Here is a 23474-nt window from a genome sequence, read left to right as displayed (position 1 = left end):
TGCAACTATAAGGAAAGATACTTTTGTAGAGACACAGTATAATGCACTCCGATATCTCGGGACCATGAACACTATGAACAGCATTCAGTCAGGTCTCCTGTTCGTCACTTGTTTCCACAAGTCACAGTGCTCTGTAAAGTTGCATTTGGAAGCACGCTCTCTACATCCAATGTGCTCTATCGTTCTAATTTTATAAGCTGTCAGCATACCATGAATAAAGTAGCACAAGTCTCATATCTTATCGATTCAGTGCTTGATTAGCAAGTTTCATAAGATGTAATTATTAGGTAAAATCTGCATTTCCCATTTCAGGTTAATTCATTAATGTTGATGTTATGTTAAAAACTAAAATATATTTTCTTCCTAGAGTGCAGGTTGTTTACAGCACTGCTGACTGGCAGGCAAAAGAAACATGCACACAGCTCTTTTATATAATGCGGCTGAGAAGACTATAAAGTATTACAAACTCAATTAATACAAAAGCTAGCTACCAAAAGGAAGTCTAACTTATTTGCCTACCACATTTAGTAATCTCTACAGCAGCTATATCCTGCCACAATTATCAGGAGAGGAAATCTAATTCAATCTTTCAACAGTGACAACAAGCTAGTAAACTCATAAGTCATTCTTATACCTCTTCTGTGCATCTTTCAAGTTCTGCTAGCTCCTGAGATCGAAGCACCAGAAGCACACAAAGCACTCAAGCATTATCAAGCATATATGAATTTATATATTATATAAATATATATTCATATATACGAATAAATCTAAGTCTGCATTTATTCACCGACTTAAAAAAAAAAGTGCTATGCAGTAAAATATACTCTCTCAGCTTTTTACAGTATAATCTTCTTGTTTCAGTACAATTTTTGATTTTTTGGTTTTAGATAACAGAGTCAGCCTTTATAATGCATCATTCAACAAGATAGTTGTGGAAGCTATGATTAAGAACATTCCAGTAATTACTTAACTCTACTGAAGATCAAGAAGAAAAAATGTCCCTGAGAAGTAATACTAACTAGAATTTTAAAGTTCTTAAACCCATTCAGGTTAATTTTCTATTCATTCATGACTAAATAAATTTTGTAGGTCTTATGCTTTGCCTTCCCCCCTTTGTAATATTTTTGAGGAATTATATTATGTATTTTTTAATTAAAGTTTAAAACCCCAACTTTCATTTCTTGTACCTGAAAAAGAAGTGTAATTGAGGGAAAAACAAATAGCCAGTTTTTCTCTCCAGTGTTACACAAACTCAGAAAACACAGGGTCTACAGGGTGGGCTTCTAACAGTATAAATTCCAATGCTACAGAAACCTCTAGTATTTATTCACGCTAAAGTTACAATGAAAACAGTATGACAAAGAGACCACTACTTGCATGTCAAAAACGGTAAAGTCCATGTTAAAATCAACAAATTTGCACTGTTTTCCCCTACTTTGTATTAGGAAAGAAGAGGAATGAAGTATCTGTAGCAGCTTCTCTTCTCACTCCAAGAAACACTAAGATACAGTCTCACCCTCTCCACTCTGCAATTAATAGGTTTAGATAATACAGACTAAGAAGAATTGTAGCGAGCATCTTTCAGTAAAACTGTCTTTGCAAGAAACTAGCCTCGAAGTAGAAAACAAAAGTATTCCTCAGCTGTCCTACACTCCTGCATCAAATACACAGTAACCTAGGCATCTACCAGTGCTAGTACAGAACATGAGATTTCACATATTGAAGTTGCATCCTTGTTTTACTACACAGATTAATTCAGTATATAATTGAAATTATTATCTCCTACCTTTACCCATGAGAAATTTGGGTAATATCACAAGCGCTTTGTGTCTCACTGTACCAGTTTGATGGTTGCAAAGCAGTAAGCTTTCCACTGCTAAACAAAACAGCTTGAGGTTCAACAAATCAGCAGTGTTGGCATCTGATATAGCTGAAGTAAGGGGGAGGAGAGTAGTTGCAGGATGGCACTGACAACTTCATTTCCACTTCTGTGCAAATTAAATGTAGGCTGGGGCACAGAAATGGAATATAATTAGACAGAAAAAAGTAGGACTGCAGGCTCTGGTTGACTAAAAATATTAGTACAGTAAAGAAAAAGCAAATTAAACTAGTAGTTTAACTTAAAAACTGCAGCATTAACAATGCTCATAGAACTACAGGAGAATAGCAACACAAGTCCTGTTCTGGAAACCTCCAATGGAAACCTAATTCCATTTCACAATCTCTCCATTGGAAAATGCATTGTATTCAACTACTCTAGTGCCACCACACTGGAGAAAAACACAGACAGAAGCAACAGCTGTGATCACTAAAATATGAGCATACAATGTGAGCAATTAACAGCTGAATAACAAAAGGTAACAGAAAAAGTGCACCACCCTCTTTTGATGGTCTCTAATTCTTCTTTAATGCTAATATATACAACATATGTAGCTATGATGGAATAACTGTTGTAACTTACATCACTTACACATCTTTCAACCTGCTAACCAGAAAAGCAAGCACAATATTTTGCAATCATCTATTGTGTTAGTCTATTTTTAATGACATTTTATAACTAGTAGGAGATTTATTGTCTACTTGGAAGCTGCCCAATAGGCAGCTAACGTATCATTGCTGCAGCTGTCTCTGAATCTGTCATGTTACAAAGCTGACTCAGACAGCAATTTTGTGCCAGAATATTTTTGGCAGCAGTAGCAAAAACCCTAGTAGTATCCCCTCTGGAGAGCACAACTGCTACTCTTGGAAGTGTGGAAAAGGCCAAGAAAAAAAAATAAGTCAGCTGATAAATCAAATAAGCTGGTTCCAAAATACTTCAGTAATCATTGACAGAAGTTCACAGGAGATGAACCCTAACTAATCAATTCCTCCAATAGCATCCCATGTCAACTTTGTGGCAATAACTCCAGACACAAATACTTGCTATTACAGTATTTCTCTCCCTCCTCTTCCAACGAATAATTTTTTACTTTGTTTCCCCAGCCATGCTGTTCTTTAAATAATTCTCAAATAATGTTGCTGAGGTCACACATGGAGACACTTAAATATCTGAAGTTTTAAATAATGGAGAAAGTAGATTCAAACAGTGTGGTTCTTCACAGCAATGCATCACCTAGATCATACAGGTTCAAGCTTAGTGCTCAACTGGGAGAGACAAGAGACAAATGCCTGCACGAACCAAGATGCATTTGATTCTCAGCCATTCCCAAGGAAACATGAAGAATAATTCCTTTACAAACCATCTGCCCTACTGTTCTCCTATGTAAGTCTTCCCGAGGCAACAAATACTTTATTTGTACAAATTCTGACCAAGGATAACATGAATAGCACAGAATGAGAGGGTAGGAAAAGAAGGGAGGAAGAAGAAAAAAAGTAATCAGATGCTAATGCGTAATTTCTCCAAATTTATAAGACACGGGGCAGCAAGTTTTAAAAGCAACATAAAATAGGAGAAAGCAGAATGAAAATAAGGAAAAAAACAAAAAACAGTGAAAATTCAGGATGCCCAAAGAAAACCTGCTCACACAAACAGGACTCTTCAGGAAAGAAACATTGAGAATTAAAATAAAATTTTAAAAATGCCTAAAATCTCTATGTAAGCCTACCTTTTACATAGCAGAGACATAACTTGAATACCTCAAGACTGCAGAAGTATAAATCAATCGAATAGTAGACTACATTATTTTTAAATAGCAGGTATATATTTAGGAATCCAGTATTTATTTACAGATTTTTTCCACTTATATCCATATACAAATATAATTTCACAAATCAGTTGACGCTTCCACTTATACCCCAGTTTAAAGCAAATAAAGTATATCACTGCTTTCTCTCTAGTTAGACTTGCCTATGAAGCCAATCCAATATGAAACCAAGGTTACCAAAATCACTTGTTAAAAAGGGAAAAAGTCCTTTTAACACCTAAGCCTGGTTTGGAAATGCTCATTCAGCTTGAAATTACAGGGTGTTTCATTGTGAATCTGGGATTCTACTGATTTTTTTTTTTTTTTTTTTAAGAGTTATTTTTGCATTGCCTCAGCGTTCAGTTTGGTTTTGCCAACAGTAAATTTAGATTGAATGCACTCAGAAACAGCAGACGACATGTGATGGTTTGGACCTAATTAAAACTTGAGCAAAAGCTTGGAAAACTTGGGGGTATGGGGAATCAGAGCACACAATCAGAAGTTCTCTGGCATATAAGCAAGTGAAAATCTTTAGCTTCAGTAGTGTGTTGGATTGAATGAGCCATCTTTTGCATAGGAAAAAGCTTCATTACTGCAAGAGTTGTTTAAACAGTTCCCATGCCAGCCTCCTTGAACAGCCACTGGCATGTATAAGAGACACATATGTCCCTATCTAGAAGGGTAGAGTCAGAATGTCTTTCTTCCAAGCTGATCTCATTTTTGCTGCAACAGCCTCTGCGGGGCACTGGAAGTTGGAGTAGGCTAGAACAATTTTCAGATTATCTAGCTTGCATGAGCAATGTGGCTAGCATCTGGTGGCTCTAAAAATAAATATTTTTTTTTTTTTTAAAAAATCAATCCTGAGATGGTGGAATTAATGTTTTGCATCCCTTTTGGCAGCTTGTATCTCTCCATTTGCCAGCTACTCTATTTTCTTTCTATTTTCTCTGGCTGAGTATGTTTCATGATTATTCAGTAGATTTATGTATTTTCTTATACTATTGCCTTAGTAATGTCAGACATCCAAGATAATAGTTCCTGCTAGCTAATTCCCTTCTGACTAGATGACAAGGACTTCAAAGAAAAAATGATCATCCTCAGTCTTTATTATCCAACTTTCCCCATTTGTGCATACACTGCATGTAGAGTTTGTTTGAGGTAGCAGATAGAAAGGCATGACACAGAGCACATCAGTATCTGCAAACCCTGTCAGTGCAGATGAGCTGTTGGAATTCAGTATCCAACACCAAAGGAGCTGTACACCCTGCCATGCACTTAATCATAAAGGCCAGTAGACTTATGTACAGAGTACACACGAGATATGGATATCACTGAAAAATCTCTGCACATTTTAGGGGTATATCAAAGGTAGGTCAGAAGGAAGTAGCTTTTGAGTACCAAGATCTGAATCACACCTGAACTGAATATTTAACAATGAAAAGTTTATAGAATCACCAAAAGCCAGCATGGAAAAAAATTAAGCTTTTCAGACATCTTTAAGGGCTGGACAAAGTCTCAGCAGGCATCAAAAAAGCCTGCAGATCTGCCTGTCCATGATGCATACATCACGGCTACTCAGATTAATCTCCAAGTATGGCTAATAGTTGATATGTTCCAAGAAACATTTTAAAGATCTTTGCATTCATAATTAACTTAAACACTGCCAATTAGTGTTGTAAATGATTGTGTCAGAAAATAAACAGATCACTGATGCTGTATTTTTCCATGACAACACAATTACACATGCATCATGAGAACGTGCCTCTAAGAACTGTTTCTTCATACACCACTTTTCAGTTCAGAACCTGCAGTACCTTCTGTATGCAGCAATGCAACGTGACAACTTCTGGAGATTTCCCTAGGCTCACACTTCATCACAGCATTATCAAGCAGATGCAAGATTTCTGAGGAGAGCAAAAAACCAGGCAAACAGCTGAAAGCTTGTACATTTATAAAATTCAGCCTTCTCACAGCTGCAGCCATGTTCATGACATTTTGGAAAAAAATCTGAACTTCAGTCCTACAAAGATTTGCTTTTGCATGCAAGTTTTTGCTGCCCTATTTTAGTGCTCAGAAAGGACTCATCACATTTCTCTCTCAGGGTGAAGCTTAATTTTTAATGAATTGTAATTAAGAACTGAAGCACCACCCTCCGTCCACCCCCGCATGGCTTACAACTCCAGCAACCATCTCTTCGCTATTCCCTTTTCTCCCTCTTCAGCACGGAAGGCATAATGTACATAGTATATGGACCCTCCCATCTCTTCATAGAATTAGACAGATGAATAAACTGGGACCAGATCAGGAAGCAATTCAGATTCTGGCATTATTTCAAAGGCTCTGTACTTTGAACATTCCTTGAAATGCCAGCGGAAATCTGAAGATCAGTAATTTTATCAGTTTTCCTAACTGGGACACATTTTACATAGCAAGAGCTTTCAAGGGTTGAGGGTTTAGCATTCTGAGATATCCTAAAAATCAGAGTACAGCAAAATCCAGGACAGAATCTGCCCTAAAACCAAGAACAGTTAAAAGTCACACTGTAGATGTTAATATTCTCCATGTTGCTGTGAGCTATATTTGATATTATTTGTCTAGCACCACAGCAGTGCAGAGTACGTCAAAATATGCAGGAAATCAAGATTTACTCGTAGGAAATCTGTCTCCTCAGTTTCAGGAGACAACCACAACACTTGTAAAGGTTTACAATCAGTAGAGAACTACTTACGTAGTCATCCTCTCCCATTATTATTTCCATTGTCCTTATATATGGCCTTTAATAATGGATTTATAATTGAATAATTACGCATGCAGTAATTTCAAACGTCTAAGCTTTTAGTGCCATATTCATAATTATGGCATATTAATGAATAAAACAAAAAAACCCCACATCATCCTCATTTTCTCCTGCAGACCCACAAAAGGATGTATAATCTCCCTCTCATTCTTTAATTTCACAACTTCCATATTGCTTTCTTCTGGACTTGTTGACAGACACCCATGCAACTCCCGATTCCATTCTGAACTGGAGGTGTGTTATTCTGCAAGCTATCCTTCATTGTTTTACACTTGTTATAGAGTCTCCTTCCCATATAATTATGGCATACAGAAATCTATACACACACAAACACCGTTACACAGCATTTTCACAAGAACAAATGCCAGAGCTAATACTACATATTGTTTGTTTGCAGCAGTGTGAAAGTTTAGACTGGTGGGTGCTCCTATCTAAGTCTGATCGTTTATGGAGCCATACAAGTGCCATCACTAATAACTTATAACAGTCATTTGCAGGATTTGTGCTTGCTAAACTAAAGTTGTAAGTCTGATAATAATTCACTTGGATTTTAATGAAGTTTAAATCTCACGTATGTATGCATGCATACAATTACATATATGCACTCTGGCTTGCTTGCTTATGAACACATCAGTTGCTTGGGCTAAGATTTACAGGGGGGATCACTGGTAAACAACTTTGGCATCTCATTTCCATTTTAACTGGGAAGAGGCAATAACGTAAGGAAGACTAAATAATTATTCTGTGCTTCTGCTAGCATTTTAAAACTATAACATTTAACACCTCCCAACCCAGAGCTCTGTGGACCTCTGGCAATGTTTGTATTTCAAAGACTACAAGTTGACATAGAGGTACTAGGAAAAAAACCCCCAAAACCCAGACATACAACAAAAAGCTACTTCATTACTTTCAATCCAAACAATAAACATGGTATCTTAAAGACTTCAGCGTATTAGTTAATGATCTTAAATCTTTCTAATGATATGAAACATTCTGAGATCTACTGTTTGTCTCTGGGTTCATTTGTCATGATCTAAACTTTCCTATTCAAGCAATGTTTATAAAACACTGTTGATAATAGTTAACATGCTGGGCTTGTTTTAATTTAACTAGAGAAGGCATAGCTCTGTATAGGTAGCACCAGAGAAAATTTTATTCTACTAGATGCAAGTTTAGTTAGACATTCACTGGGGGAAAACCATCTTGAATAAATGTCTGTATTATCACAGCTCCTTGGCCTCATTGACTGATACACTACAGGACTACGAAGGGGGTGTAAAGCATATGAAAAGAAAAATCATTCTTTTCAGCCCAAGTCTGTCTAGAAAAATATGAACAAATGTAAGTAGCATCAATTTCCTGTTTTCTCCATCTTCATTTTGCCCATAGTTCTATAAAAAGCCTTCCAAACGGTAAAGACAGAATTTGATCTTTGAGCACATCTTTTACAGAGATTTCTGTCCCTACAAACTCAAGGCTAAGCTTCTGCCACCCCAGAGGCATTTGAAGAAAAAAAAAAAAAGGGGGGGGGGGGGGCATGGGGAATTAACATCTCTAATGTCTCAATAATGTTCATGACACAAAGCAGCCCAAAGTTAAGAGGGGGGGGGAGTTTAGCCTATTTTTGTATTTTTGGAAGAACAGTTTTCCAGAAGTGCCTTTTTTCCTCAAACAGGATTACTTTTGAACAGGAGGTTCCAGCCAAGCTCTTACTTGGACCACTCCATGTACAGCAGTGACAGCAGCTTCTGGCAACCTCCAGTACAATTAACAGGGAATCACAACAAAAAGCCAGTTTGTTGGGGTTTTTCTCCCCTTTCTTAAAGAAAGTACACTGAGACAGACCTTCTCCTGAAAAAAAAAAAAAACAAACAACCTACATCAAACTAAAGAGGAAAAAAGAATCGTTATTAACCTTCAACAGAAATAGAAGTGAACTACAGAGAAACTTAATGACTCACTGGATGTGACACAGTGTTTATAGCAGAGCTAGGAAATAAACCAATACCTGAACCATTCGAGATCTGCTGTCTTGCGGCGAATGAAGAGACGGGACGCAGCTTGATGCAAGCAAATGTCAATTTATTATACAGAAGCACGCGTTTTTATAGACTTTCAGAAGGTGCGCGTTTTAAACAGATTGGTTCTTGAAGCTAAGCCTTGCATACTAGGCAATCCCTGATTGGTGGTTAACTACCAGCAATTAACAGCAAGGTGTTACCTTTCTTTGGCGCCATCCTTGGCGCCATCCATCTCCCACCCCCCTGTGCTCTGCAAACATGCCTCATCATGTTAATTGTTGTCTAGACAAGCTCGAGCACTCCCCTCAGCTAACTGATTGCCGCGCATGGTCCCAGTTTGCAGACCGCTCCTGCATCTCCCCCTTCCTGTTGCACAAAAAAGAACCTTTGAAACCGAACGAGTAAAAACAAGGTATAAGTAATAGAACAAATAAAAAAGCAAGACATATTATCAATGTCAAAATAATCCACTGTCTCTGTTCCGTGCAATTTTACAATTTCCCCTTTTTGTTTTTGAACAGCTAGTACCAGGTTTGCCATGTTCTGCAGGGCCCTTGCAAACATGACAGCAACCAAGGTAATAGCAAACAAACAATACTGCCGATTGAGTGAATGGATGCCAAAAAAGGCTGAAATATTCTCAGATTTTGATAACATCTTGCTGCAATGGGGCGCCTAAAATCCACGCAGCACATACCATCAAAATCCTCACAGCCATGTCCCTGAACCAACAACAAAAAGCAGTGGCAATTTTGACTCACATTCTTAACTGCCTACCAAACAAGGTGATTTAACTCTTTAATGCTTTCCCTGCTGTTACTCTGGATAAGAGAAGACCCACTGCGACACGTTCCCATCACAGCCTCCTACTACATTAGCATCTACAGAAAGACAATTAACGACATTAAAAGTGTAAACAATATCATAATCTTTTGGATTAACATTATACATAGGTGGAAGGGCACACCAAACAAGAACTGGTTCAGTCAAAAAGTTCAAAACATAGCATGCCTTCTCTGAACATACCTCTGGGGTCATTCCCTTCATTCCCTCTCTTTTTTATGCAAAGAGAAACACTTTTACCATAACAGAGAAGCCCCTATTTACATCTCTGAGCCGGGACACAAACCGCAGCTGTATGCTCCACCAGGCTCAGGGCAGAAATCATTCATGTAGTTACATAGCTGTAGTAGATAAATATCACTACAAGCATGCAGACACCTATTAAAACACTAGATAACCATGTTTATCTTTCCTATTCTCCTGCACAATACCTAGCTGTTCTCTCATCTCTTGTTAGGTCAAAATATTCTCCAGTTTCCTCTCCTATCTCTCTCTTCAGACACTCTCTATCCTCCCCTTTTTTGCTTGTTAATTGCAAGGAGGCAAAGGGGGTGTGTAGCTGGGTGACCATGACCTGCTTTATGTTACAATCAACTAAACACTGACTACAGAAAAAAAAAAGTATGGGAGACATAAGGCAAACATCACTAAGGTGGTTAAAGATAATTATAATAAATCCTGTAACACTTTTGAGTCATGGCCCAAAGTTTCCCAGCCTTGAGAAGAGACCAAAGGCATCCCGCCCCTGGCTCTGTTGCAGATCTTTGTTTTAAGGCTTTTGAGTTTTATATACTTTTGTAAATTAATTCACAGTGGTCACTCAGATTCACGTAACACATCCTATCAAAGTCTTCCCACTTGTGTCCCTGTGCTAATAATAAAAATCAATAGCAACTCGGTTCTGTAGCAACATATGATGGACAGAATCAACATCTGTTAATAAGCCAGAAAAAAAAAAAAAAAGTATTTGTAGTATTGCTTTGTTTAGCAAGCTAGCAGCCTAATTTACTAAGCAAGTTAAGAGCGTGTACTATTCTTACAGAAGAGATTAGAGAAGCAAAAATCTGTTATGCTGCATTCCAGAACTCAGCCTGAGAATTACAGTCTGCTGTGAGTTCTGCGTTACAATCATTTGACACATGTTGGGGTTGCGATTGTGAAAGTTGCCCATTTACAATTTTCATTGGCATTATCACAGCTAGTTGTTTTAAAAGCAACCCTTGAGCTTCCTGATGTTCGACTTGTTGCAAAATATTCTGAAGCCAATCAATCAAGTTAGTATTAAAGTTAGTGACTCTCTAGGACCCTGCAAGACTGTGGCAAGACTCCCACATCCTGACTGCCTTAATAGCCATCTCATTCATTTGCAAACAGTTGTTCCTGGGATACCTTGCCTGAGTCACAGAATCGACACAATTATTTTCTCCAGCCAACTGCTCATAGTTAACAGCAATTCCCCGATTAATGTTTTCAATCAAGGCCACTACACATAGCTCACAAAAATCAAATAACCACATCATATACTGTATCAGTTAGTACCATACAAAGCAGTAACTTCAATCATGCAGTGTGAGTGTATAAGGCTCTGCCATCACTTCAAGAAGGGACATAGCAAATGTATTATGAATCCTCCCTTCCCGCACTGCTTTGCTTAACCCTTTAACAGCCTCGTATTGCACAGGCTGCCACTCTGCAGGTTGATTTGACAAAATACTGAACGTGCCATAGCGACTCCCAAACCCCATTACTTAAGTGTTTCCCACTTGCATTCCTGCCACAAATCCCTCAGACCCCCTTTCACCCTCCCCAAAAATACAATCAATGCATCGGGAGAGACGAGGGGGTAGGGGAAAGGTCTAGCTCCTTTTCCAGATCTATAGGACCTGGATCAAAAGGTTTATCAGTGTCAATGGAATCATTGTCCGAGTTGTCCTGTTCCCGTGCTTGCTCCTGTGTTGTGAGGGTCGCTGCAATCAGTGACAGAAGCTTTGGGGGCAGAGGAGGTGTGGATGGAAATTGCCATCGCTGACTGTGTCTTGAGAAGAGTCGTGCTGTCGGTGGAATTTACAGCTTCCTCTGGTTTAGCACCGTTAGTAGAATTAGTCCACACTTGGCAAAGAGTAGTCAGAATTTGCCACCAAGGTGCTAAATGCATTCCCGACACGGAGTTCCCCTCCACGACAGCATCATACAATTGGCTGCTGTATGTACACACTTTCATTCTTTCAAAGTCTCTAAAGTTTCTTGGCTGCTCACCTGTCTCGATGAATACAGGTGTTATCCTCGGGGTTTAGGTTGTCCGCCTGGTCCAGACAGCCAGACGATCGTTCAGCCAAGCCGTCTCCTCCGGAATGCAGCCCTCTTCCACGAGCTGTCTTTTTTATCGACCAGTTCCGTCCTTATTCTTCGAAGGCTTCGGAACACCACCATAGAGGTCACCATTTGAGGAGACTGAGGCACGGACTCCCTGATCTGACTAGAAGACTCTTCATGAGTCCGTATACGTCTCTTTCTGGGGACGAACTCTGATTCCCCATTACAGATTTCCCACAGCTCACCTCTCAACTCCGGAGGGATTTCAGGCCGGCTCCTGCTTCCTTTCAGCAGATCATTCAAAGTTCTGTGGGATTCGCTGCATGTCGCTCAGATAGGTGATTCGAGAGCCCTTCACGTTAGATCCTTAAACGCATCACGTCGGGGTCACCAATTTGCGGCGAATGAAGAGACGGGATGCAGCTTGATGCAAGCAAATGTCAATTTATTATACAGAAGCACGCGTTTTTATAGACTTTCAGAAGGTGCGCGTTTTAAACAGATTGGTTCTTGAAGCTAAGCCTTGCATACTAGGCAATCACTGATTGGTGGTTAACTACCAGCAATTAACAGCAAGGTGTTACCTTTCCTTGGCGCCATCCATCTCCCACCCCCCTGTGCTCTGCAAACATGCCTCATCATGTTAATTGTTGTCTAGACAAGCTCGAGCAAACTCCCCTCAGCTAACTGATTGCCGCGCATGGTCCCAGTTTGCAGACCGCTCCTGCACTGTCTCATAAATTTAATTTTCATTCTCACTAAAGCTTTAATAAATGAGAACGCGCATCCCAAACACCAGACCTTCATAAGACTTGGGTGTAGTCAGAAGTTCTTTAAAATGCTAAAGTAATACTTCGAGATCCGTAAAAGTTACTGGGAATTAATCAGCTATTTCTCTCATCCTGAACTACAGAAAACAAAGTCACAGCATCAAAGTCAGAAGGGACCTTGGGAGCTTAGCTAGACCAGTATCCCAGTCAAAGTTTGGTCAAACACTGAATTTAGGTTGGGTTGCTCAAGGTTTTTTCCTGAACAGTCTTGAAAACCTCCAAAAAACTGTGTATTCAAAATGAAATTTATATGAATTACATCAAGGAGAAAATATCCTGAAGAGGTAACCTTATTAAGCACCTTTTGAAGAAAGCAGGCATGTTCATTCTGATCACAGATGATAGTATTTCACATGACCTCTATAAAACAGTTGACCCGGCTCGACTGTGTAGCCAGCAAGCAAGAGCAACAGGAGACCAGACACAGAACATCAAATTAAAAAGCCAACCTGCCTGTCTTCAGGTATCATTTTTTCTTTAAATTTGAATTTAGTGTCAGGACAAACTGTATTTAAAATACAAAAATAAACTTACTGCAAACCAAGGCTGCCTATATAACCTAGCTGTTTCAACACAGACGTTGTGTGTATGTATACATACGCATACCCCTTGTCTTGTGTTTGGGGAAACCACGTTATCACATTCACACAACATAATAAGGTTTTCCAGCCATTCACTTTGGAAGCATCTGGAATAGCAACTAGCTGAAATAATAACCAGGGTTCAGAGTACTATAAGGAAATTACTATAAAATAATAGTTTATTTAAGATACAGTAAGTCTATCTATGCTCATTTAATATATTCAACATTATGTATTTTGCGATATTTTGAAAGGCAAAGTTTTCCTACTACAAGATCTGTATCGTTATTCTTTCTTCCCTTCTAAACAAAAATAAAACTGAAAAACCAACATAAATCGATATGAGAAACTTCTTTTCTGAGATGTTCTTGAGATAACTCAACGTATTGGTGGTGAACTGTAAAACTTTAAACAAATAACATTTATTTTGGAGAATGCTCTCTAGCAATCATTCTCATTTATGCCTTTTAAAGAGCACACAATGTTGCCTGTGTAAACATTATTTTGTTTCTCTGATTGGTTTCAATAAAGTAATTTTTCCAGGCAGAACATCTAAATTACCACATATTGAAAAGCATAATGTCTTTCACCCATCTGGTCTGGATTTGTGAAGTGGATTGTTCATACATTTTCACCTGCGTGGAATAAAACAGTGTTGACGAAGCAGTAAATATTTGCTTATTGGACACAATGAAAGATTAATTCTGAGCACAGGCCACTGTTAATTACCATAGGTACTCTACCAAATATTTACTTAAAAAAACCAACCAAACAAAAAACCCACCCCCACAAAAAAAACACCCCACCAACCAACAACCTAGCCATCACCCAGCATCTTGCTGTATACGAGATTGCATTTTTGGTTACCATCTGCACCTAAAATATTCTCTTGTTTTTTTCACCTCTGTTATTCTAGCTTTATGCACCTGAAATTAAATCTATTCCTGTTTTCTTTCTGATATGCTGGAGAGCGTGCTTCATAGCTATGGCACATATTGAGGTCCCAGTTTATGGCTGGCAGAACAGCTCTGGATAAGTGCTTTGTAACTCAGTTTAAAACAACCCAGCCAGTAAATCCCACTCACCCACAAAACTCATCCCCTAGCTCAAGAGAAAAATAAGAAACTTAATTAGAAGATATGCAACAAGGTTATATGGTAATAGAATTCAGGTGGAAAAAAAACAGCTAAGAAAACCTCAAACACATAAATGCTTCAATAAACAAAGAGAGGAACATTTTCTTGCTTTTCCTCCTCTTAGTTAGCTGGCATGCTATCTTCTCCAAACAACGCAAAAGCCCTGGTTTCTTTTTGTGTATCTCTAGGTTATCTATCTTTACATTACACATCATAGAGATCAGAATCACCAACAGAGAATGCCCCCGCTGCTGAGCTTTCAAAGATTGCTGTAGTACATCAGTCTAGTCTTGATTTAAGTTGCTGATTAAAAAGGATGTGCTTAATTCAAGGCATCTAGAAATGACAGTGAGCTACCAAAAGCAATTAACTTTATTCATCTAGCCTGGGAAACCTTAAAGTCCAATCTTTAGTAAAGTATCATGCCTACAGATTAAGTTACCTGCATGAATAGTACCATTGATATCACATACCTAAAATTAAGACTATCTTTGCAACTCAGGGTTTAGATGTCCATTTTTAGGATTCTACAGTATACTAGGCTGCACAATAGTGTATGGCACAGAGGTGCCCAGCACTTGGGTAATAGCAGGTGAGTGTGTGTGTTACTGTGTCTTCTGTTTGCCTGGATTTTAGAGGATACGAGCCTCTTAGAAACCCATAGCAAGAGCAGCCTCAGTGTCCGCTCAAGTGGAGGAAACGAGTACTTTTTTCGGACCATGCACAGCTGTCAAAAATTCACATGGGGAGCTGATGCCTTTCACATGTGAAACAGAGGTTATTATTTAGGAACTTAGGTTTGCACATGCTCATTTAAATTCTCTTATTTTAAAAATAAAATCACATGACATTCTATTCCAGGGCATCTGTACAGTCAGTGATTCATCTAATCAGTTTGCTCTTGTGCAGTCTGATTTACTAAGTAGTTGCAAGCATAAGTACCTCTGAAATTGTTTTACTGAATTATCCCATGGCAGTTACATGAATATGAGCTACAATTTAACCTTCATCCAAAGGCAGAACTCCTGAAAGTGTCCATTCTGTTGGGCCATATCCTAACTGTCATTGATATACCTTCAGCACAGAAGCCTTAACCCTAAAAGATCCCTGGATTTGGGGAACTGGACTGCCTTTTCAGTGTATTAATATTGTTTGTGTGAAAAAAAGGGGTGAAGAAACATTCACACCAGTGTTCTTAAAATTAGCTAGTCCTGATCTAGCATTCTGGCCTTCACATGACCAATAATCAGAGAAGTTTTTTTTAAAAACAAACAAACAAACAAACACCACCACATTAAGTTGTATCGGTATTCAGATTGCATTTACTGCTATTGTTGCTCCTTGATACTGGCATCTCTGCAGTTTGCTGCCTGTGGATTTACACATTCAAGACATGCTAACTCGGGGATCTCTGCCGCAGCCGCCACTCCAGACCACAGGTTTGAAGGTTCATGGGAACACTGTGGAACAGATTAAACTGTCACAGGGGCCGAGTCCAGCCTACAGATGATGCCTCAGGCTCTGGATGCTTACAGCATAGTGACTGCTATGAGTTCTCAACTAATTAGTACATGTTCTCATGGCAACATATACCCTCAGAAGCAGGAAGCTCTGGTCAACTAAGTGTGAAAATGTTTACTCAGTTCCCAGGTTATTGCAGCATGTGATGAGCTGCTATGGTTAAGCACAAGCTGTATATGTAAACTAGCTGAATTCATTACTGCTCTCATCTGCTGTGAGACGATAGCAAGATGGGTTTCAATCAGCATTTTTGAGATGTGAGTTGTTTACATTACATACCTACAATTTCCAATGACAACCAAGAAGCACTGTAGCCTACAACCTTCTTTCCCTCCTCCTCAGGAATTTTAATCTAGAAGAGATTAAAAAGAGCAGGAACTGTGCAAGCTTTGTGATTTGTTCAAGGCTACAGAGCAAATCACAGAACTGCAGTTATCTAATGTGACACCCAGCCCAGCACACAACCATCATATGCTGGTTTGAATTAGTGGAGTTAAGATCCCATTTTTCAGCATGACATCCGTTCATTATGTTCTTCACATTTGATTAGAAACAAGAGAAAAAGAAACCAACACTGTCAAAAAAACCAAAATTTTTTTAAGTATCAAGACATGGAGTAGCACAGACTTCTATGTCTGTGCTAACATCTCTCATTCATATGGACTTGTTAATGCAGTTACTACCTTTGTACCAATGTTTGGACTTGAGACAGTTAGTGTATATCTATGCAACAGTACCAGTATCGTTTCCCCTGCAACTAGGACTTCAGTTTGTGACATCTTTTGTTCATAGTTTTATGAGAATACTTACTGAGCTTTAGAATAATGAGACAGTAAGGAGTTCAAATGAAATACAGTATTTTCTGCTCCCTAGCAGCCTGGCATACATACACTTTAAATATAGTTCTAATACTTGTCTTCAAGTGGCCATGTTAGGAGTATATGAAGAAATGGGATATATGATACACTGTGTTGCCTCTAGCTGTCAGTTAAAGTCAGCATGATTTTTGAGGGCCAAAGTCATTTGAATGGCTTGACACTTAACGTGTTTTAGTCTAACTAGACTTTGAATGACAAGCAAATAGCAGTTATTTTTATGAAACAATTATATAACAGATCTTTCAACTTCACATTCTTCAACAAGAAAACAACTATACTTTCTTATATTCATAAGAGAATAATTTTTATGCATAATATTTTAAGGACTCACTGGTCCAGATATTAAACCACTCCTCTTGAAATAAAGACAATAAACTGGTATCACCCAACATTTAATGAAATGCAAGACAATTGTATCAGTCAGTAATAGAAGTGAATGTCTGCAGGCAAGTAACACTCAGTTTATACTTGCTAGTTTAGCATAATATCCTAACAAAATGCTATGCATCAAAATCACTGATTTGGGGGGGTTGTTGTTGGTTTGCTTGACTTTTTTTACCAATTCAGACTTTGGAACAATTTTCATACTTTGTTTTATATGTGAGTAATTCAGATATCACCACTCTTCCTTTGAAAACAACACTTGAAAATATGATAAACAACCTATTGCACAAACACTAGATCCCAACTGAGATAACACCATTAAACAGATAAATGCCAGCTCACATAATGCTTACACCTCCACGTCAGTTAATATCCAAAAGGTAGGTTTTGAAAAGCACTCCGTATGCCTGAAGTTCATTTCTACTGTTCAAAAGAATTTTCCCCAGAAAGCAACTAACACATTTCTATTGAACACCCCTGCCCAAGTCTCTGTTATTAGGTAGTTGAATCTAGAAGTTAAATCTCTCTCACTACACACAACTAGATTTTAATTATTTTTTTAGGATCAAAAATTTGGTCTAAAAAAGCACTGAGGTGTTTATGTTTAACGGTTAAGCAAGAAGCTTATAACGATGCCTCCCCAGGAGCTGAGTACATGGCTGAAAAAAAAGGCAGCATTCTGTACTGTCACCCAAAACCAGTAAATGTCAGAGAAGCTTCTTTGTATTAGACATTACGTTGAAGGAAACTTTGCCCAAAAAGCTAGTGCATTGAGCTGAAAGTCTCACAAGCTTTTTTCAGGTTTATTTAGACCACAACCCATTTAACAAATGAGATTAAGTTTCAGCCAGCCAGACTTACAGAACTGTATTTGTGATCCAGAATTTGTTACAGGGATTCCTAAAAGTCAGTAACTTAGACTGGCTAGCAGCATGATGCACCTTGAATTTCACTGCATAGTGGCCTGAAGGTTGTTGTAATGGTACGTCTATATGCACATACATGTCCACAGAGCGTTACACAGTGCATCTGCTCTTCTGTAACAACATAACAGCAATCTTGTGCACGATCAGCAGCGCTTCTGAGTATACACAGGTGTTTTGATGGCACAGCATCACAATGCTCTTGGCTAAACAAAGCAAAATGGTATGCATCACATTAGGAAACTTGAAGTCTTAAGTCCCACAGAGGTCCGGACATTTAAGAGCATAGAGCAGGTACTGCAATAATTCTGTAACTCTTGAGAAAATACATACGCACGTGAGTACTCCCATTGACTTAATTTGGAACTCTTCTTCCCATGAGTAACATCCAAAAAAATATATGTCCATAAATAATTTCAGCATAAAGTATAACCAAGATACACAATGCATTAGTCATGCAACTTCATTGAGTCTTAAGATTCACTGTTCAGATCTCTTGTAACTCAACTGAAGCCATGTATAAATCAGCTAGGAAAGTACCTACAATCATTAAGAAAAAGCTTCTCTCCCCCTTTGTCTTAAAAAAACCCAAACAAACAAACACCCAAAACACACACTTAAAACTTTATAAAAGCAAATTTATAAGGGAAGACTTATACCTTCCCAATGGGTACTGTGAAAAAACCACAAGTCAACCAAAAAATTGCTGAAAAGTTAGGCAAAAAAAAATATAGACAGCAATAATCACACTAAAATAATTTTGGTGACAGGATATCTGTTTAAGAATACTTAACTGGTTGATTAGGGAGAAAAGGTAGGAGGCTAGTTAAAGAAATTTTGAATCTGTTTTAAAAGGAAAGATTAATTTCTTTCCCAGAGTTTTCCCACTTGTAAATTAAAATAATATACTTGGGTTTAGGTCAGTTTGTCCCAGATTCAACTATTTCATTATGCTACTCCAAATATATTAGATCCCTGTAAATATCTGCCTGTTTGCAAAATACTTGTCTAGATGTTTTACAGTCCCCCCCGCCCCAGAGGACAGGTGCCTCTTTACTCAGCATATCCTTTCATCGGAGGCATCAGCTCAACAATTGCTTGTTCACTTCACAGCTCTGTGTCCCTTTGCTTTCCCTCAACGCTTTCATACGTTGAAGGAGATAACTTGCTGGCAATACCGTTTCTGGCTGAGGGCTGGTTAGCAGACCATTTCTTATCTTCTGTTTCAAAGGCCTGGCCTCAATGATGCATGGACATAGGCACCGCTCCTCAGCTCTGTTTGTTTGGGAACATAGCCAAACCGCTGAAGAGGCAGAAAGAAAAACCCACAATCATCAGCTGTTGCAAACCATAGCAGCTTTGCTCAGTTACACAGACCATCCTAAAACCACTGCAATGTTGCAAGCAGGTCTTCGCTCAAGTAGTAAATCACTGCCTCTGACTTTCTGTACCCTGCAGAGAACTACCCTGAGTTAGCAGCGCAATCACCTCTCCAGCTACGGTGCTCATTTCCCAGCTCTCTGCCAGAACAAGGAAAGAGTTACCCAGCTGCAGCGGGCTTATGACAAAGGTCATAGGAAGGTGTTCATTAGACAATAAACTAAAGATAGGGTGGGGGGAACAATGGTTAAATTAACTCCTTTGACTTAGCTTCTCTACATCACGTACAGACATCTGACATTTTAATTTATAAAAGTAGTCCGTTTCACTGCACATATACTTAACTTGTGAAAAGAAACTATCAGCTTTCTAGCTGATACAGACGTGCAGCTAAGGCCGTAATAAAGCATGCTGTTGTCTCTGAATTTGAAACTGAATCATTAGGGTTGAAAAAGCTCGAGAGGTCCAACCTCCTGCTTAAACAGGGACAGCCTTGAACCTAACCAGGTTGCTCGGGCTTTGGCATGTTTTCACTTCCAGGGAGAATCCACAACCTCCCTGACAACCTGTTCCAATGCTTAGTTATAATCTAAGGTAAAGATATTTTCCTTATACTCCATCATAACCTTCCTGTTAATGTTTCTGACCACCATATCTTTGTTCTCTTGCATGCCTGTCAGGGGTTAGTCCATCCCAAACACAGGACTTTGCATTTGTCCTAAATGAAATTCATTAAGATTCCTGTTGGCCTATTCCTTCAGCCAGTGGAGCTCCCAGTCAAGGAACAGTGACAAAGGTAATTTCTGAGGATGCAGGTATCAGGATAAATAAGATATCGAGAAGAATCTAAACAACGTTGGAATACACTATTTAGAGGTAAAACAATGGCTAAGATGTAAGATTTTTTCATAAATACAAAAAGCTTTGAGATCTAATAAGCTTATATTACAGCTAAGAATTAGAAGAAAAGCTTTCTAATGGTAAAGACAAGCTACTGGAACAGATATTCAAGGAGGAGGCAATGACACCTTCATCAGATTAGATGATCTCTTGCTTGCTACGTTATGGTAATTTTTAAAAAAGTGCATATAAAATAATCACTGAAATAGGAAAAATAGTGTATTTCGCCTTAAAAAGCAATTCATGTCATCAAAACCTTCAACGATTTCATTTAGAAAGCATTTTGAACATGTTTTCCGTTGGGGTTTTTTGGTGTGGTTTTGTTTGATGTGCCCCAGCCCCCCTAGTTGTCTGCAGTGAGTTTGTCCCCTTAACTCAAAGCACAAGTCTCTGGGTAGAGCATCTGAAATAAGCAGGGTTGCCTTACAGTAATACTGTCGCTGGTTTAAATGAATAAAAAAACCAAACTACACACAACAAAAAAAACCCCAACAACACCACAACCCAAACCACTTTCAAAACTTAAGCCTATTCGCTTTACTTTCCAGAACAAAACACAACAAAAACCTAGAAACACTTTTTAATATCTACATTTTCACAATTTGAATGTGATAGTCTATTATTTTCCAACCTATTCTCATTAACCGAGGTCTTCATTATTTTTTAAAATTAGAAATTCCATTAGCAAACTATTTCTTCAAACTCATAAGTGAAATAAATTCAAGATTAAATGTTTTTAAATACTCCTGATATTTTTTCCAGATGTCACAAAAAGTACAAATACTTGCCTATATTTTTACTTTTATCCTATATAGTGACTATATGCTATTACTGCTGTACAATTTATGGAATGAAGAAATTTGCATGGAATCCAAAAAAAGGTCTAAAGTTAACCAGTGAACTGTGTGCAACTAACGTCACATTAGCTTTTAAAAGCTGTAGACTGACAGCATTCTTTTCAAAGAACTGCAGGTATTCTTTGAGCTATACTGTGTTTACCTAGAAGAACTCATCAAAAACCAGAAAAATCTTAGCCTTTGAAGTTGTAGTGAGGCCAAAAAAACAGCCTTTCATTTGCCTTTCATCCAAGCTAATACTGGCATAAGAATTACAAGCAGGAGGAAAACTTTTCATTCCTTCTTCCATACGAGACTAATGCTGCCCAGAGATGTACAGAAAACATGACATTCTGTGCTGCCCTTTCTGAATACATTTTTTAATAATAGAACTTGTGTGTGCAGCAGCAGTGTGTAGCAGGATGAGTCCATGTGTTCTTGAACACCAGCAAGCATCGCATGTGGCTCATCAAGCAAGTTTCGCTAACATGCCATACAAGGCACAGTGACTTCAACAAACCTGAGATAATTGGCATAGCATAATTTACCTGCTGGCTCTGTTCAGCTGCAATTAGGATTTCTGGTGAGCACATCTCTGGAGACAGTTATTCACAAATGTGTCTGAATAATGTCTAGAACTATCATTTCTTCTTCATTTTGCTCTTTGGTCATACCAGTCTATAGGTGAGGATAATAAAAAGTTTTACTCTTGCAATGTTTTTCTGATTTATATTTAACTTCAATTAGACTGTACTTTTGGACACAGAACTTTGGGTTTGCCTTTTTACCATTATAAAATGAACAAACTGGATAGAATTTCATTCTCATCTGCAACACCATACTTGTTTTCTGAATGTATCAGGAACATTAAACATAGTTTTTTCCCTATATTTAAGAGTAGTTACCCACTCCCTTATTTCTTCTACCAGTTTCAAAATGCACAGGCATATCTCCTTTGAACATTTAAAAAAAAAAAATCACGTGCACCAAGAAAACCTATTTTATAAAAACTACATACAGTCTACTTAAAGTAACAATAATGCATTTCTCAGTAGTATAACTGGCAGTATTTCAGAGAATATTTATTATGGTGTATCTCCTACAATTACTCTTGTAGCTCTGCAAAGACAGGTAGCCTGTATGATGCCAATGTCTTGCTGAGCTGTGTTTGGAGTCTCTACAGACTCATTGAACTCCCTGAAACGGGTTTCTCTTTCTCCATTTACGCATATTGAACCTCCAGTGAAGGGTATTATACAAGAAATGCAAAGCATTCTTGAAAACATCAATGAACTATCTCTGAGACAGAGATGACAGCCATCCTGTAACTGCAATAACTTAAAAGGAAAAATGGACAGTCTGTATTTAGAAAGGAAGTGATATGTTTTAGTAGCTATTCTTTAAATATTAGACATTTATTGGTGAATGAGAGTTTCCAGGCTTGTAATTTGTTGTTATTTTTCTAGTTCTCTCTACCAAAGCTGCAGTTACAATGTAGGAGTAATCTCCAGGACAGCAAAGCAACAACTACAATTTTTAAAAGTACAGCCATTGCCCCCTACACACACACGGACAGTTAGAACTACTTTCCCCTCAACAAGAGGTGGGGAGCTGAGACAGCTGCCATCACCGTCAGTGAAGAAAGCACAGTGACTACTTTGAAATCCATGACAGCAGCTAAAATACCCGTAGCTGAGCCTTCTGAAATTATGCTGCCTTCCTAACTCATCCATCTTCCCCTTGTCTTCCAGCAAATTCCCAACAATGTAAGCTCAAGCAGCACCTAGGGCTCCATTCATCATCACGTGCCTAAACTTCTAGCAATGACCATAAGTAGCCAACATTCAAACCCCAAACCACACAAAGTAATACAAGGAATCAGAACCATGTACTCACACCCTTAAATTCTAAAAATATCCATAACAATACATTCTCGCCTCCATTAAGTTTTTATGAGAGTCCCACCACAGCAGTGACATCTATTTTATTTTATTTATTATTACAACACCTCTATGAATAAAGGAATTCCTTTCTTCTCACACTCCTTAACTTAATGAAAGAGGAAAGGCAACTCTGTGTCTTGACCAAGGTCTTGAAGGCAACTCCTGAAAAGGTCTGCTGCTCTGTCTGAATACCTTCTCTTCCTTTTGATTTCTGTACACTCCATCCCCAATAAGGCAAACACCACATATCTTCATTGTGATTTAAAATGGGCTATGGGCAGCCAATAAAATTTATTGTGAAAAAGAGGAAAGGAAGAGTGCAATCATACAATTAAAGAACATGTCAAGCAGTACACTGATGTATTCATTTAATATCACCCAGAGAAATAAAACAATTTAATACAGCACTCAAACATCTGCTTAACAAAGCCACCGCCTCCTGTAAAACCCATCTGGCCCACTGTGGAAATGATCATGTTTCAGTATGGTGGTCCCTATCATTAAA

At 38.3% G+C, this 23474-nt stretch overlaps 1 protein-coding gene and 1 long non-coding RNA gene across 5 annotated transcripts in view; one reads left to right on the top strand and one right to left on the bottom strand.

Annotated features, from left to right (window-relative positions):
* NRG3 (neuregulin 3) overlaps positions 1-23474 on the bottom strand; it is a 428187-nt gene that overhangs the window by 265029 nt on the left and 139684 nt on the right. The gene's annotated exons all lie outside the window — the stretch shown is intronic.
* Positions 9756-10313, top strand: LOC308069170. Its single transcript, XR_013930306.1, has 2 exons — positions 9756-10212; positions 10252-10313. It is a non-coding gene; the product is annotated as an uncharacterized lncRNA (long non-coding RNA).

This window comes from Falco punctatus (assembly GCF_963210335.1).
Source record: "Falco punctatus genome assembly, chromosome: 9".
Classification (NCBI taxonomy): Eukaryota; Metazoa; Chordata; class Aves; order Falconiformes; family Falconidae; genus Falco; species Falco punctatus.
The sequence above is the reverse complement of the archived record's forward strand: the minus strand, read 5'-3'. Positions and strand labels throughout refer to the sequence as shown.